This window comes from Lithobates pipiens, unplaced genomic scaffold (assembly GCF_037356315.1).
Source record: "Lithobates pipiens isolate NorthernLeopardFrog02 unplaced genomic scaffold, aLitPip1_a1.2 Scaffold_35, whole genome shotgun sequence".
NCBI classification, from domain to species: Eukaryota; Metazoa; Chordata; class Amphibia; order Anura; family Ranidae; genus Lithobates; species Lithobates pipiens.
In genome coordinates this window covers 6055247-6073255 of record NW_027507811.1, presented here as the reverse complement: position 1 = coordinate 6073255, position 18009 = coordinate 6055247, and the positions used below count along the sequence as shown (strand labels likewise).

General features: G+C 57.1%; 1 protein-coding gene across 1 annotated transcript in view; it reads right to left on the bottom strand.

Annotated features, from left to right (window-relative positions):
* The window catches only part of LOC143955528 (uncharacterized), a 240998-nt gene that overhangs the window by 39809 nt on the left and 183180 nt on the right, over window positions 1–18009 (bottom strand). The gene's annotated exons all lie outside the window — the stretch shown is intronic.

Here is an 18009-nt window from a genome sequence, read left to right as displayed (position 1 = left end):
GACCCAACCAGCAGTGACACCCCCTCCTTCTCTCTCCTAGAGGGACCCGACCAGCAGTGACACCCCCTCCTTCTCTCTCCTAGAGGGACCCAACCGGCAGTGACACCCCCTCCTTCTCTCTCCTAGAGGAACCCAACCAGCAGTGACACCACCTCCTTCTCTCTCCTAGAGGGACCCAACCGGCAGTGACACCCCCTCCTTCTCTCTCCTAGAGGGACCCGACCAGCCGTGACACCCCCTCCTTCTCTCTACTAGAGGAACCCGACCGGCAGTGACACCCCCTCCTTCTCTCTTCTAGAGGAACCCAACCAGCAGTGACACCCCCCCCCCTCTCTCCTAGAGGGATCCGACCAGCAGCGACACCCCCTCCTTCTCTCTCCTAGAGGGATCCGACCAGCAGTGACACCCCCTCCTTCTCTCTCCTAGAGGGAACCAACCAGCAGTGACACCCCCTCCTTCACTCTCCTAGAGGGACCCAACCGGCTGTGACAACCCTGCCTTCTCTCTACTGGAGGGACCCAACCAGCAGTGACACCCCTCCTTCTCTCTCCTAGAGGGACCCAACCAGCAGTGACGCCCCCTCCTTCTCTCTCCTAGAGGGACCCAACCGGCAGTGACACCCCCTCCTTCTCTCTCCTAGAAGGACCCAACCGGCAGTGACACCCCCTCCTTCTCTCTCCTAGAGGGATCCAACCAGCAGTGACACCCCCTCCTTCTCTCTACTAGAGGGACCCGACCAGCAGTGACACCCCCTCCTTCTCTCTCCTAGAGGGACCCGACCAGCAGTGAAACCCCCTCCTCCTCTCTCCTAGAGGGACCCAACCAGCAGTGACACCCCCTCCTTCTCTCTCCTAGAGGAACCCAACCAGCAATGACACCCCCTCCTTCTCTCTCCTAGAAGGACCCAACCGGCAGTGACACCCCCTCCTTCTCTCTCCTAGAGGGACCCAACCAGCAGTGAAACCCCCTCCTCCTCTCTCCTAGAGGGACCTAACCGGCAATGACACCCCCTCCTTCTCTCTCCTAGAGGGACCCAACCGGCAGTGACACCCCCTCCTTCTCTCACCTAGAGGGACTCAACCAGCAGTGACACCCCCTCCTTCTCTCTCCTAGAGGGACCCAACCGGCTGTGACACCCCCTCCTTCTCTCTCCTAGAGGAACACAACCAGCAATGACACCCCCTCCTTCTCTCTCCTAGAGGAACCCAACCGGCAGTGACACCCCCTCCTTCTCTCTCCTAGAGGGACCCGACCAGCCGTGACACCCCCTCCTTCTCTCTCCTAGAGGAACCTGACCGGCAGTGACACCCCCTCCTTCTCTCTCATAGAGGGACCCAACCAGCAGTGACGCCCCCTCCTTCTCTCTCCTAGAGGGACCCAACCAGCAGTGACACCCCCTCCTTCTCTCTCCTAGAGGGACCCGACCAGCAGTGACACCCCCTCCTTCTCTCTCCTAGAGGGACCCAACCGGCAGTGACACCCCCTCCTTCTCTCTCCTAGAGGAACCCAACCAGCAGTGACACCACCTCCTTCTCTCTCCTAGAGGGACCCAACCGGCAGTGACACCCCCTCCTTCTCTCTTCTAGAGGAACCCAACCAGCAGTGACACCCCTTCCTCCTCTCTCCTAGAGGGATCCGACCAGCAGCGACACCCCCTCCTTCTCTCTCCTAGAGGGATCCGACCAGCAGTGACACCCCCTCCTTCTCTCTTCTAGAGGAACCCAACCAGCAGTGACACCCCCTCCTCCTCTCTCCTAGAGGGATCCGACCAGCAGCGACACCCCCTCCTTCTCTCTCCTAGAGGGATCCGACCAGCAGTGACACCCCCTCCTTCACTCTCCTAGAGGGACCCAACCGGCTGTGACAACCCTGCCTTCTCTCTCCTGGAGGGACCCAACCAGCAGTGACACCCCTCCTTCTCTCTCCTAGAGGGACCCAACCAGCAGTGACGCCCCCTCCTTCTCTCTCCTAGAGGGACCCAACCGGCAGTGACACCCCCTCCTTCTCTCTCCTAGAGGGACCCAACCAGCAGTGACGCCCCTTCCTTCTCTCTCCTAGAGGGACCCAACCAGCAGTGAAACCCCTCCTTCTCTCTCCTAGAGGGACCCAACCGGCAGTGACACCCCCTCCTTCTCTCTCCTAGAGGGACCCGACCAGCCGTGACACCCCCTCCTTCTCTCTCCTAGAGGGACCCAACCGGCAGTGACACCCCCTCCTTCTCTCTCCTAGAGGGACCCAACCAGCAGTGACACCCCCTCCTTCTCTCTCCTAGAAGGACCCGACCAGCAGTGACACCCCCTCCTCCTCTCTCATAGAGGGACCCAACCGGCAGTGACACCCCCTCCTTCTCTCTCCTAGAGGGACCCAACCAGCAGTGACGCCCCCTCCTTCTCTCTCCTAGAGGGACCCAACCAGCAGTGACACCCCCTCCTTCTCTCTCATAGAGGGACCCAACCGGCAGCGACACCCCCTCCTTCTCTCTCCTAGAGGGACCCAACCGGCAGCGTCACCCCCTCCTTCTCTCTCCTAGAGGGACCCAACCAGCAGTGACACCCCCTCCTCCTCTCTCATAGAGGGACCCAACCAGCAGTGACACCCCCTCCTCCTCTCTCCTAGAGGGACCCAACCGGCAGTGACACCCCCTCCTTCTCTCTCCTAGAGGGACCCAACCGGCAGTGACACCCCCTCCTTCTCTCTCCTAGAGGGACCCAACCAGCAGTGACGCCCCCTCCTTCTCTCTCCTAGAGGGACCCAACCAGCAGTGACACCCCCTCCTTCTCTCTCATAGAGGGACCCAACCGGCAGCGACACCCCCTCCTTCTCTCTCTTAGAGGGATCCGACCAGCAGCGACACCCCCTCCTCCTCTCTCCTAGAGGGATCCGTCCAGCAGTGACACCCCCGCCTCTCTCCTAGAGGGACCCAACCGGCAGTGACACCCCCTCCTTCTCTCTCCTAGAGGGACCCAACCGGCAGTGACACCCCCTCCTTCTCTCTCCTAGAGGGACCCAACCGGCAGTGACACCCCCTCCTCCTCTCTCCTAGAGGGACCCAACCAGCAGTGACACCTCCTCCTTCTCTCTCCTAGAAGGACCCAACCGGCAGTGACACCCCCTCCTTCTCTCTCCTAGAGGGATCCAACCAGCAGTGACACCCCCTCCTTCTCTCTCCTAGAGGGATCCAACCAGCAGTGACACCCCCTCCTTCTCTCTCCTAGAGGAACCCAACCAGCAGTGACACCCCCTCCTTCTCTCTCCTAGAGGGACCCAACCGGCAGTGACACCCCCTCCTTCTCTCTCCTAGAGGGACCCAACCAGCAGTGAAACCCCCTCCTCCTCTCTCCTAGAGGGACCTAACCGGCAATGACACCCCCTCCTTCTCTCTCCTAGAGGGACCCAACCGGCAGTGACACCCCCTCCTTCTCTCACCTATAGGGATTTAACCAGCAGTGACACCCCCTCCTTCTCTCTCCTAGATGGACCCAACCGGCAGTGACACCCCCTCCTTCTCTCTCCTAGATGGACCCAACCGGCAGTGACACCCCCTCCTTCTCCCTCCTAGAAGGACCCAACCAGCAGTGACACCCCCTCCATCTCTCTCCTAGAGGGACCCAACCGGCAGTGACACCCCCTCCTTCTCTCTCCTAGAGGGACCCGACCAGCAGTGAAACCCCCTCCTTCTCTCTCCTAGAGGGACCCAACCGGCAGTGACACCCCCTCCTCCTCTCTCCTAGAGGGACCCGACCAGCAGTGACACCCCCTCCTTCTCTGTCCTAGAGGAACCCAACCAGCAATGACACCACCTCCTTCTCTCTCCTAGAGGGACCCAACCGGCAGTGACACCCCCCTCCTTCTCTCTCCTAGAGGGACCCAACCAGCAGTGAAACCCCCTCCTCCTCTCTCCTAGAGGGACCCAACCAGCAGTGAAACCCCCCCCTCCTCTCTCCTAGAGGGACCCAACCGGCAGTGACAACCCCTCCTTCTCTCTCCTAGAGAGACCCAACCGGCAGTGACAACCCCTCCTTCTCTCTCCTAGAGAGACCCAACCGGCAGTGACACCCCCTCCTTCTCTCACCTAGAGGGACTCAACCAGCAGTGACACCCCCTCCTTCTCTCTCCTAGAGGGACCCGACCAGCCGTGACACCCCCTCCTTCTCTCTACTAGAGGAACCCGACCGGCAGTGACACCCCCTCCTTCTCTCTTCTAGAGGAACCCAACCAGCAGTGACACCCCCCCCCCCTTTCTCCTAGAGGGATCCGACCAGCAGCGACACCCCCTCCTTCTCTCTCCTAGAGGGATCCGAAAAGCAGTGACACCCCCTCCTTCTCTCTCCTAGAGGGAACCAACCAGCAGTGACACCCCCTCCTTCACTCTCCTAGAGGGACCCAACCGGCTGTGACAACCCTGCCTTCTCTCTACTGGAGGGACCCACCAGCAGTGACACCCCTCCTTCTCTCTCCTAGAGGGACCCAACCAGCAGTGACGCCCCCTCCTTCTCTCTCCTAGAGGGACCCAACCGGCAGTGACACCCCCTCCTTCTCTCTCCTAGAAGGACCCAACCGGCAGTGACACCCCCTCCTTCTCTCTCCTAGAGGGATCCAACCAGCAGTGACACCCCCTCCTTCTCTCTTCTAGAGGACCCGACCAGCAGTGACACCCCTCCTTCTCTCTCCTAGAGGGATCCGAAAAGCAGTGACACCCCCTCCTTCTCTCTCCTAGAGGGAACCAACCAGCAGTGACACCCCCTCCTTCACTCTCCTAGAGGGACCCAACCGGCTGTGACAACCCTGCCTTCTCTCTACTGGAGGGACCCAACCAGCAGTGACACCCCTCCTTCTCTCTCCTAGAGGGACCCAACCAGCAGTGACGCCCCCTCCTTCTCTCTCCTAGAGGGACCCAACCGGCAGTGACACCCCCTCCTTCTCTCTCCTAGAAGGACCCAACCGGCAGTGACACCCCCTCCTTCTCTCTCCTAGAGGGATCCAACCAGCAGTGACACCCCCTCCTTCTCTCTTCTAGAGGGACCCGACCAGCAGTGACACCCCCTCCTTCTCTCTCCTAGAGGGACCCGACCAGCAGTGAAACCCCCTCCTCCTCTCTCCTAGAGGGACCCAACCAGCAGTGACACCCCCTCCTTCTCTCTCCTAGAGGAACCCAACCAGCAATGACACCCCCTCCTTCTCTCTCCTAGAAGGACCCAACCGGCAGTGACACCCCCTCCTTCTCTCTCCTAGAGGGACCCAACCAGCAGTGAAACCCCCTCCTCCTCTCTCCTAGAGGGACCTAACCGGCAATGACACCCCCTCCTTCTCTCTCCTAGAGGGACCCAACCGGCAGTGACACCCCCTCCTTCTCTCACCTAGAGGGACTCAACCAGCAGTGACACCCCCTCCTTCTCTCTCCTAGAGGGACCCAACCGGCTGTGACACCCCCTCCTTCTCTCTCCTAGAGGAACACAACCAGCAATGACACCCCCTCCTTCTCTCTCCTAGAGGAACCCAACCGGCAGTGACACCCCCTCCTTCTCTCTCCTAGAGGGACCCGACCAGCCGTGACACCCCCTCCTTCTCTCTCCTAGAGGAACCTGACCGGCAGTGACACCCCCTCCTTCTCTCTCATAGAGGGACCCAACCAGCAGTGACGCCCCCTCCTTCTCTCTCCTAGAGGGACCCAACCAGCAGTGACACCCCCTCCTTCTCTCTCCTAGAGGGACCCGACCAGCAGTGACACCCCCTCCTTCTCTCTCCTAGAGGGACCCAACCGGCAGTGACACCCCCTCCTTCTCTCTCCTAGAGGAACCCAACCAGCAGTGACACCACCTCCTTCTCTCTCCTAGAGGGACCCAACCGGCAGTGACACCCCCTCCTTCTCTCTCCTAGAGGAACCCAACCAGCAGTGACACCACCTCCTTCTCTCTCCTAGAGGGACCCAACCGGCAGTGACACCCCCTCCTTCTCTCTTCTAGAGGAACCCAACCAGCAGTGACACCCCCTCCTCCTCTCTCCTAGAGGGATCCGACCAGCAGCGACACCCCCTCCTTCTCTCTCCTAGAGGGATCCGACCAGCAGTGACACCCCCTCCTTCTCTCTTCTAGAGGAACCCAACCAGCAGTGACACCCCCTCCTCCTCTCTCCTAGAGGGATCCGACCAGCAGCGACACCCCCTCCTTCTCTCTCCTAGAGGGATCCGACCAGCAGTGACACCCCCTCCTTCACTCTCCTAGAGGGACCCAACCGGCTGTGACAACCCTGCCTTCTCTCTCCTGGAGGGACCCAACCAGCAGTGACACCCCTCCTTCTCTCTCCTAGAGGGACCCAACCAGCAGTGACGCCCCCTCCTTCTCTCTCCTAGAGGGACCCAACCGGCAGTGACACCCCCTCCTTCTCTCTCCTAGAGGGACCCAACCAGCAGTGACGCCCCTTCCTTCTCTCTCCTAGAGGGACCCAACCAGCAGTGAAACCCCTCCTTCTCTCTCCTAGAGGGACCCAACCGGCAGTGACACCCCCTCCTTCTCTCTCCTAGAGGGACCCGACCAGCCGTGACACCCCCTCCTTCTCTCTCCTAGAGGGACCCAACCGGCAGTGACACCCCCTCCTTCTCTCTCCTAGAGGGACCCAACCAGCAGTGACACCCCCTCCTTCTCTCTCCTAGAAGGACCCGACCAGCAGTGACACCCCCTCCTCCTCTCTCATAGAGGGACCCAACCGGCAGTGACACCCCCTCCTTCTCTCTCCTAGAGGGACCCAACCAGCAGTGACGCCCCCTCCTTCTCTCTCCTAGAGGGACCCAACCAGCAGTGACACCCCCTCCTTCTCTCTCATAGAGGGACCCAACCGGCAGCGACACCCCCTCCTTCTCTCTCCTAGAGGGACCCAACCGGCAGCGACACCCCCTCCTTCTCTCTCCTAGAGGGACCCAACCAGCAGTGACACCCCCTCCTCCTCTCTCATAGAGGGACCCAACCGGCAGTGACACCCCCTCCTTCTCTCTCCTAGAGGGACCCAACCAGCAGTGACGCCCCCTCCTTCTCTCTCCTAGATGGACCCAACCAGCAGTGACACCCCCTCCTTCTCTCTCATAGAGGGACCCAACCGGCAGCGACACCCCCTCCTTCTCTCTCTTAGAGGGATCCGACCAGCAGCGACACCCCCTCCTCCTCTCTCCTAGAGGGATCCGTCCAGCAGTGACACCCCCGCCTCTCTCCTAGAGGGACCCAACCGGCAGTGACACCCCCTCCTTCTCTCTCCTAGAGGGACCCAACCGGCAGTGACACCCCCTCCTTCTCTCTCCTAGAGGGACCCAACCGGCAGTGACACCCCCTCCTCCTCTCTCCTAGAGGGACCCAACCAGCAGTGACACCTCCTCCTTCTCTCTCCTAGAAGGACCCAACCGGCAGTGACACCCCCTCCTTCTCTCTCCTAGAGGGATCCAACCAGCAGTGACACCCCCTCCTTCTCTCTCCTAGAGGGATCCAACCAGCAGTGACACCCCCTCCTTCTCTCTCCTAGAGGAACCCAACCAGCAGTGACACCCCCTCCTTCTCTCTCCTAGAGGGACCCAACCGGCAGTGACACCCCCTCCTTCTCTCTCCTAGAGGGACCCAACCAGCAGTGAAACCCCCTCCTCCTCTCTCCTAGAGGGACCTAACCGGCAATGACACCCCCTCCTTCTCTCTCCTAGAGGGACCCAACCGGCAGTGACACCCCCTCCTTCTCTCACCTATAGGGATTTAACCAGCAGTGACACCCCCTCCTTCTCTCTCCTAGATGGACCCAACCGGCAGTGACACCCCCTCCTTCTCTCTCCTAGATGGACCCAACCGGCAGTGACACCCCCTCCTTCTCCCTCCTAGAAGGACCCAACCAGCAGTGACACCCCCTCCATCTCTCTCCTAGAGGGACCCAACCGGCAGTGACACCCCCTCCTTCTCTCTCCTAGAGGGACCCGACCAGCAGTGAAACCCCCTCCTCCTCTCTCCTAGAGGGACCCGACCAGCAGTGACACCCCCTCCTTCTCTGTCCTAGAGGAACCCAACCAGCAATGACACCACCTCCTTCTCTCTCCTAGAGGGACCCAACCGGCAGTGACACCCCCCTCCTTCTCTCTCCTAGAGGGACCCAACCAGCAGTGAAACCCCCTCCTCCTCTCTCCTAGAGGGACCCAACCAGCAGTGAAACCCCCCCCTCCTCTCTCCTAGAGGGACCCAACCGGCAGTGACAACCCCTCCTTCTCTCTCCTAGAGAGACCCAACCGGCAGTGACAACCCCTCCTTCTCTCTCCTAGAGAGACCCAACCGGCAGTGACACCCCCTCCTTCTCTCACCTAGAGGGACTCAACCAGCAGTGACACCCCCTCCTTCTCTCTCCTAGAGGGACCCAACCAGCAGTGACAACCCCTCCTTCTCTCTCCTAGAGGAACCCAACCGGCAGTGACACCCCCTCCTTCTCTCACCTAGAGGGACCCAACCGGCAGTGACACCCCCTCCTTCTCTCTCCTAGAGGGACCCAACCGGCAGTGACAACCCCTCCTTCTCTCTCCTAGAGAGACCCAACCGGCAGTGACACCCCCTCCTTCTCTCACCTAGAGGGACTCAACCAGCAGTGACACCCCCTCCTTCTCTCTCCTAGAGGAACCCAACCAGCAATGACACCCCCTCCTTCTCTCTCCTAGAGGGACCCAATCGGCAGTGACACCCCCTCCTTCTCTCTCCTAGAGGGACCCAACCAGCAGTGACACCCCCTCCTTCTCTGTCCTAGAGGAACCCAACCAGCAATGACACCCCCTCCTTCTCTCTCCTAGAGGGACCCAACCGGCAGTGACACCCCCTCCTTCTCTGTCCTAGAGGAACCAAACCAGCAATGACACCCCCTCCTTCTCTCTCCTAGAGGGACCCAACCAGCAGTGAAACCCCCTCCTCCTCTCTCCTAGAGGGACCCAACCAGCAGTGAAACCCCCTCCTCCTCTCTCCTAGAGGGACCCAACCGGCAATGACACCCCCTACTTCTCTCTCTTAGAAGGACCCGACCAGCAGTGACACCCCCTCCTTCTCTCCCCTAGAGGGATCCAACCAGCAGTGACACCTCCTCCTTCTCTCTCCTAGACGGATCCAACTGGCAGTGACACCCCCTCCTTCTCTCTCCAAGAGGGACCCAACCAGCAGTGAAACCCCCTCCTCCTCTCTCCTAGAGGGACCCGACCAGCAGTGACACCCCCTCCTTCTCTCTCCTAGAGGGACCCAACCAGCGGTGACACCCCCTCCTTCTCTCTCCTAGAGGAACCCAACCAGCAGTAACACCCCCTCCTTTTCTCTCCTAGAAGGACCCAACCAGCAGTGACACCTCCTCCTTCTCTCTCCTAGAGGAACCCAACCAGCAGTAACACCCCCTCCTTTTCTCTCCTAGAAGGACCCAACCAGCAGTGACACCCCCTCCTTCTTTCTCCTAGAGGGACCCAACCAGCAGTGACACCCCCTCCTTCTCTCTCCTAGAGGGACCCAACCTGCAGTGATACCCCCTCCTCCTCTCTCCTAGAGGGACCCAACCAGCAGTGAAACCCCCCCTCCTCTCTCCTAGAGGGACCCAACCGGCAATGACACCCCCTCCTTCTCTCTCCTAGAGGGACCCAACCGGCAGTGACAACCCCTCCTTCTCTCTCCTAGAGAGACCCAACCGGCAGTGACACCCCCTCCTTCTCTCACCTAGAGGGACTCAACCAGCAGTGACACCCCCTCCTTCTCTCTCCTAGAGGGACCCAACCAGCAGTGACAACCCCTCCTTCTCTCTCCTAGAGGAACCCAACCAGCAATGACACCCCCTCCTTCTCTCTCCTAGAGGGACCCAATCGGCAGTGACACCCCCTCCTTCTCTCTCCTAGAGGGACCCAACCGGCAGTGACACCCCTCCTTCTCTCTCCTAGAGGGACCCAACCAGCAGTGACACCCCCTCCTTCTCTGTCCTAGAGGAACCCAACCAGCAATGACACCCCCTCCTTCTCTCTCCTAGAGGGACCCAACCGGCAGTGACACCCCCTCCTTCTCTGTCCTAGAGGAACCCAACCAGCAATGACACCCCCTCCTTCTCTCTCCTAGAGGGACTCAACCAGCAGTGAAACCCCCTCCTCCTCTCTCCTAGAGGGACCCAACCAGCAGTGAAACCCCCTCCTCCTCTCTCCTAGAGGGACCCAACCGGCAATGACACCCCCTACTTCTCTCTCTTAGAAGGACCCGACCAGCAGTGACACCCCCTCCTTCTCTCCCCTAGAGGGATCCAACCAGCAGTGACACCTCCTCCTTCTCTCTCCTAGACGGATCCAACTGGCAGTGACACCCCCTCCTTCTCTCTCCAAGAGGGACCCAACCAGCAGTGAAACCCCCTCCTCCTCTCTCCTAGAGGGACCCGACCAGCAGTGACACCCCCTCCTTCTCTCTCCTAGACGGACCCAACCAGCGGTGACACCCCCTCCTTCTCTCTCCTAGAGGAACCCAACCAGCAGTAACACCCCCTCCTTTTCTCTCCTAGAAGGACCCAACCAGCAGTGACACCTCCTCCTTCTCTCTCCTAGAGGAACCCAACCAGCAGTGACACCCCCTCCTTCTTTCTCCTAGAGGGACCCAACCAGCAGTGACACCCCCTCCTTCTCTCTCCTAGAGGGATTTAACTGGCAGTGACACCCCCTCCTTCTCTCTCTCCTAGAGGGACCCAACCGGCAGTGACACCCCCTCCTTCTCTCTCCTAGAGGGACCCAACCAGCAGTGACACCCCCTCCTTCTCTCTCCTAGAAGGACCCAACCGGAAGTGACACCTCCTCCTTCTCTCTCCTAGAGGGATTTAACTGGCAGTGACACCCCTTCCTTTTCTCTCCTAGAAGGACCCAACCAGCAGTGACACCTCCTCCTTCTCTCTCCTAGAGGAACCCAACCAGCAGTGACACCCCCTCCTTCTTTCTCCTAGAGGGACCCAACCAGCAGTGACACCCCCTCCTTCTCTCTCCTAGAGGGAACCAACTGGCAGTGACACCCCCTCCTTCTCTCTCCTAGAGGGAACCAACCGGCAGTGACACCCCCTCCTTCTCTCTCCTAGAGGGACTCAACTGGCAGTTACACCCCCTCCTTTTCTCTCCTAGAGGGACCCAACCAGCAGTGACACCCCCTCCTCTCTCTCCTAGAGAAACCCAACCAGCAGTGACACCCCCTCCTTCTCTCTCCTAGAGGGACCAACCAGCAGTGACACCACCTCCTCTCTCTCCTAGAGAAACCCAACCAGCAGTGACACCCCCTCCTTCTCTCTCCTAGAGGGACCAACCAGCAGTGACACCACCTCCTTCTCTCTCCTAGAGGGACCCAACCAGCAGTGAAAGCCCCTCCTTCTCTCTCCTAGAGGGACCCAACCAGCAGTGACACCTCCTCCTTCTCTCTCCTAGAGGAACCCAACCAGCAGTGACACCCCCTCCTTCTTTCTCCTAGAGGGACCCAACCAGCAGTGACACCCCCTCCTTCTCTCTCCTAGAGGGACCCAACCAGCAGTGACACCTCCTCCTTCTCTCTCCTAGAGGGACCCAACCGGCAGTGACACCCCCTCCTTCTCTCTCCTAGAGGGACTCAACCGGCAGTGACACCCCCTCCTCTCATCTAGAGGGACCCAACCAGCAGTGACACCCCCTCCTTCTCTCTCCTAGAGGGACCCAACCGGCAGTGACACCCCCTCCTTCTCTCTCCTAGAGGGACCCAACCAGCAGTGACACCCCCTCCTTCTCTTTCCTACAGGGACCCAACTGGCTGTGACACCCCCTCCTTCTCTCTTCTAGAGGGACCCAACCGGCAGTGACACCTCCTCCTTCTCTCTCCTAGAGGGACCCAACCAGCAGTGACACCCCCTCCTTCTCTCTCCTAGAGGAACCCAACCAGCAGTGACACCCCCTCCTTCTCTCTCCTAGAGGGACCCAACCAGCAGTGACACCCCCTCCTTCTCTCTCCTACAGGGACCCAACTGGCTGTGACACCCCTCCTTCTCTCTCCTAGAGGGACCCAACCGGCAGTGACACCTCCTCATTCTCTCTCCTAGAGGGACCCAACCGGCAGTGACACCCCCTCCTTCTCTCTCCTAGAGGGACCCAACCGGCAGTGACACCCCCTCCTTCTCTCTCCTACAGGGACTCAACTGGCAGTGACACCTCCTCCTTCTCTCTCCTAGAGGGACCCAACCAGCAGTGACACCCCCTCCTTCTCTCTCCTAGAGGAACCCAACCAGCAGTGACACCCCCTCCTTCTCTCTCCTAGAGGGACCCAACCAGCAGTGACACCCCCTCCTTCTCTCTCCTGGAGGGACCCAACCAGCAGTGACACCCCCTCCTTCTCTCTCCTACAGGGACCCAACTGGCTGTGACACCCCTCCTTCTCTCTCCTAGAGGGACCCAACCGGCAGTGACACCTCCTCATTCTCTCTCCTAGAGGGACCCAACCGGCAGTGACACCCCCTCCTTCTCTCTCCTAGAGGGACCCAACCGGCAGTGACACCCCCTCCTTCTCTCTCCTACAGGGACTCAACTGGCAGTGACACCTCCTCCTTCTCTCTCCTAGAGGGACCCAACCAGCAGTGACACCCCTTTCTTCTCTCTCCTGGAGGGACCCAACCAGCTGTGACACCCCCTCGTCCTCTCTCCTAGAAGGACCCAACCAGCAGTGACACCCCCTCCTTCTCTCTCCTAGCAGAGTCAGCCCGTCAGAACTTTGAAACCTTCATTGTCCAGGATGGATGGACATCTCCCCTTTCAGGAACAAACAGTCCTTGCTTTGTTAACACGTTAACCCCACTAGATAAATGGCGGTCCTCCAGGCCCCCCCTTTCAGTATTAGTGATTCCTCCAGACGGGGGGGTTAACATTTTTCCGGAATTTGGTTCACTGGGTCTCATGGAGCTGTCCAGTGGGTTCTCAGGAGACAAAAAGCTCAACTAACCTTCTCCTTAAAGTCCTGAGCGATACCTCATCTTGAAGGAGTGGAGGCGAACTGCTGATCCTCTGCCCTCAGTGCCTGGGAAGGGCCACGACCAGGGAAGATTTTGGGAGGGAGCAGGATGAAGCCCCAGTTTGGCTAGTCCTGGAGGCCTTCCATAGCCCTCATGGTGCCACCTCCGACTGGCAGTGTAGCTGGCCATGCCAGAGCAAGAAAGGCTGATTCCTGAACATGGAAGGCAGAAGGAGCAGGGGGGGGGGGGGGCTCTTGCATTCCACGCTGGCCCAGTGGAAAATGGCAGAGAGTGATTTCTTAGTGCGGTGACATCATCAGCGGGCACCGAAGACGCTGGTTCCAGTCTTTTTAAAGGTGTGAACAGGGGATGCTGTCAGAAACCACAAAATCAGGCCGAGACAGAAGTACAGTTAAATCACACTTGTTTAATAATATAATAATAAAAGTAAAAAGAACAAACATAGTCAAAGCATAGCTGAAGTTCAATAACCAGAACGGATAGTCAGCCAAGCCAGAAGTCAGGGGTCAATGCAGTGGAACAGCAAGCAGGATCTGGAGCCAGAAGGGATGTCAGCAAAGCCTTTAAACAGGAATGCAGGAGATAGTTTCTTGTGATGTGGCCAAGGCAAAGGCAGAGATCCTCTGGACTGGATGGCTTAAGTAGGCAGTACTGAGAACCAGGATCATCAACAGCTGGGTAACTGTGGAGAGAGATGGGAGCTGGCAATTAGCCAATATCTGAACGGCCAGTTCAGAGAAGGAAGGGCTGAGCCCAGCCCTGACAGATGCAGGGCAGCTGGTGTGAATGGTGGGACACAGCAGAGGCTGTGGAAGCACTGGAATAGCAGGATGGACTCCTCTGCAGCTCCTGCCCTGACAATGGACGGAGGCTCTGGAACCAGCACCTCACAGGTAAAGCCTGGGGATGATTCCCTCTGGAAAATCCTGTGGGGTTTTTCTTCCTCTGACACCATAGGCTTAGGGGGCTTGGTGAAGGGAGCACCTTTCCTCTCTCTCCTGCACTGGGGTGTGTTTTGAAGAAATTGGGGTTGACTGACTTTTTTACCTGGTGGTCATTTGATTTCCGATTGAAGGCCAAGGATTGAGTACAAGGCCCAGGCTCAACCATCCAAGAGGAAATTTGCAGTCTGCTTGGGAAAACCGAGCTCCTCCTGGTTTTTCTTCCTCTGACACCATAGGCTTAGGGGGCTTGGTGAAGGGGGCACCCTTCCTCTCTCTCCTGCACTGGGGTGTGTTTTGGAGAAATTGGGGTTGACTGACTTTTCTACCTGGTAGTCATTTGATTTCCGATTGCAGGCCAAGGATTGAGGACAAGGCCCAGGCGCAACCACCCAAGAGGAAATGTGCAGTCTGCTTGGGAAAACTGAGCTCCTCCTGGAGTAAAGCAGTCTGCTGTACATGCATAGATAACTTGGTTAAGGATGACCCCACAATATCTTGTCAGAAGATGCTTACGTCTGTAAGGGATGAGTTCATGTCGACATTTAGCTCTTTCAAATCCCTAATTGACAAAATACAAGTTCCCTATCAGGGTCCATCTTCGGATAGGTCTACAGCCTGCTGGAGCCTCAGAGTGTGGAAAGTGAGGATCCAGGAGAAGGAGATTAGATCTCCCGTTGTTCTCAGGAAGATTCAGGGTCAGGAGAAGGGCCTAAGGATAGGGAATCCATCAGGGGCTCTAGGTATAGGCTGGCACTAGAAGATGTCGATGACTTGTTAAAAGCTATCTATGCGACACTCGAAAATTTAAGAGAAGGTGAAAATGTCCAAGCACGATCTTATGTATGAAGGAATAGGAAGGCCAGAGCTTTTCCTGTGCACAGCTCCCTTCTAGATACAATTAAATTAGAATGGGAGAATCCAGACACAAACCCTTTTTTTTCCCCAGTAACCTGAAAAGAAGGTTTCCTTTTGAGGAAGACGCATCGCTAGCCTTGGAACAAATGCCCCAAGTTGGACGCGCCTCTTTCAAAAATGTCCCAAAATACTGACCTAGTGTTTGACGACACGGGCACTCTTAGGGATCCCACGGTCAAGTGGGGGCGATACACTTTTAGGCAGGGCTTGGGACTCATCGATTTTGAGTCTTAAGCCAGCCTTAGCATCTACTTGTGTAGCCAAAAACCTCAAGTTATGGTTAACACATATACAAAACGCACCTTTTTGCAGGACCTGCAAGGGATCAGTTTAGGGCTGGACTGGGACAGAAATTTGGCCCTGGACTTGATCCAGACCGGCCCACTTACATCAGAGTGTCCCATCAGCACCCCCTTACATCAGAGTGTCCCATCAGCAGCCCCCTTACATCAGAGTGTCCCATCAGAAGCCCCCTTACATCAGAGTGTGCCATCAGCACCCCCTTACATCAGTGTCGCATCAGCAGCCCCCTTACATCAGAGTCCCAGCACCAGCCCCCTTACATCAGAGTCCCATCACCAGCCCCTTACATCAGAGTCCCATCAGCAGCCCCTTACATCAGAGCATCCCCCCCCCATGTGTACTCACAGTTCTGAAGGCAGCTTATCTTCCTCTCTCCAGTCATGTTATAACAAGTGATAGGGGAGAGAGGAAGGAAAGTCGGCCAGCTGTCAATCTTCCCCTGCAGGCTGGAGGGAGCATAACGCCTAATGCTCTCTCCAGCATATAACGGAAGCTTCTCCTCATGACAGTAGTGAAATCGCGATCACTCACTGTCAGAGAGGAGTGGCTCCAGGACTGCACCTGACCGGCCCACTGAGCCATCGGCCCACCGGGAATCTCCCAGGAGTCCCAATGGCCAGTACATGCCTGGATCAGATCCATAAGTTCTTTCCACAACTCTTTCGGGCTTCCTGGCTAATTTCTCTGTGGAGTCGGCTAGGATGGCAGCCGGAACCTCGGACTTAGTAAATTCAGCCAAGTCTCTTTCTCAAAATGTGGTTGGGGGGACTCCGCTTCTAAGCTGAGCCTGTGTGGTCTTCCTCTAACAGGTGACCATTTGTTTGGCCCAGGATTGCAGGAAGCCCTAGAGCGCACGGCTGACAGGAAAAAGTATTTTACAGAAAGTAAAAAGAAGCCAACTGCCAGAATTTTTTCTTTCGAGGCCAAGGCAGACAGCATGCTCCCCAAGAAAAAGAAAGCAGGTCCAAGAAGCATTGGATAGGGCACATAGGCAGAGGTAAGTGGGGGGGGGGGGGGGGTGTCTTAATTAACCCATCTCAACAACCTGCCAAGCCACAATGACTCCTGCCACACCAGTGGGGGAATGATTAAGAGCCTTCCTCCCACAGTGGGCAGAAGTCACCTTAAGCCCGTTCATTCTAAATCTAGTGACCAATGGGCACAGACTGGAATTTGATTCCCATTCACCAGAAAGGTTGTTGGTCACCATCCCTCCCCAAGACCGAGTAAAAGGCGACTGCCCTATGTCTCCAGATTGGAGATTTGGTAGATCAGAAAGTCCTGATCCCGGTCCCTTGGTCAGATCAGGGCAAAGGCTTTTACTCCCATGTCTTTGCGATAAAAAGAAGCCTTCGGGGAAGTATCGCCTGATCTTGAACCTTCGCTCTCTCTCAATCGTTCAATGAAATAGAAAAACTTTTGCGTGGAGTCAGTATTTTCGATCAAGAATCTGCTTTACCCAAAGCGCAACACTGGATTTCAGGGATGTCTACTTGCACATTCCTATTCATCCAGCATACCAAAAAATTCCTGAGACTAGCCGTGAAGATGGGATCGAAGATCCGACATCTTCAGTTCCAGGTGCTGCCCTTCGGGGGGTTGTCATCGGCGCCACGCATCTTTGCAAAAAGTCCCAGGAGATGCGTTGGCACCAATAAGACTAAAATCGATTACAGTCATCCCTTACCCGGACGACCCCCTAGTAGTGGCAGAGTCACACCAGAAACTAGAGAAGAATCTCCAGACTGTGCAGGAATTTCTCCAGTCGCTAGACTGGCTAATCAACAGGGAGAAATCCCCGATTCCGGCCCAGAGAGTAACATATCTCGGGTACGAGATTTGCTCAATAGATTTGAAGGTGGAGATGGCGATTCAGATGATTGCATACCTGCAAACCAACCAGCGGGTTTCACTCAGAAAAGTCTCAAGGGCAGTAAGCCTGATGACCTCTTGCTTTACAGCCGTACCGTGAGCGAGGTTTCACCAGTGGCCATCGCAACTGTTCCTGCTAAGAAGCTGGATATACAGTATATTATATATATATATATATACTTTTTTTTTAAATAAAAACAAAACACTCCCTCTTGAAGACCATTGGGCGGAAGTGACGTTTGACGTCGCTTCTGTCATTCAAAGTTATGGAGCCAGATTGGGGGCCATTTTTCCCTCACTTGGCTCCATGTCTCATGAGGGGAGAGAACCCCTCTCCTGCCCCCCGATAAAAGTGATTTTGCGGCGAATCTGTCGCAGAGACCACTTTTATCTGAAAGCGTACCGCCCGTTGTTTAGCCACTTCCCGACCAGCGCACGACAGAATGGCACGGGCAGGCATATTGGCGTACAGGTACGTCCAATATTCAATGCCGCCCTGCCATCGGGAGCGCGCCGCCGGCGGCGCGCTCCCGCGCTGGTCGGGACCCCCGTGAGTCCGGTCGCGGGACCCGCGGACTCTATCGCCGCGGGCATCCCCGCGATCGTCTCACGGAGCGGCCGAATGGAGAAGTGCCGTTGTAAACAACATTTCTCCATTCTGCCTAGCAACTAGTGACGCTGATCTCTGCTCCATGTGATTGGAGCAGAGATCAGTGTTCACTAAATGAAAGCCCAACCCCCCCACAGTTAGTAACACACCCCTAGGAACACTTAACCCCTACACTGCCACCCACTGGTTAACCCCTTCACTGTCAGTGTCATTTACACAGGAATCACTGCATTTATATAGCAGTGATTACTGTATAAATGACAATGGTCCCAAAAAGGTGTCAAAAATGTCCGATGCGTCCCCCACAATCTCGCAGTCACAATAAAAAAAATCGCTGATCGCCGCCATTACTAGTAAAAAAAAAAATAATAAAAAATTGTTAAT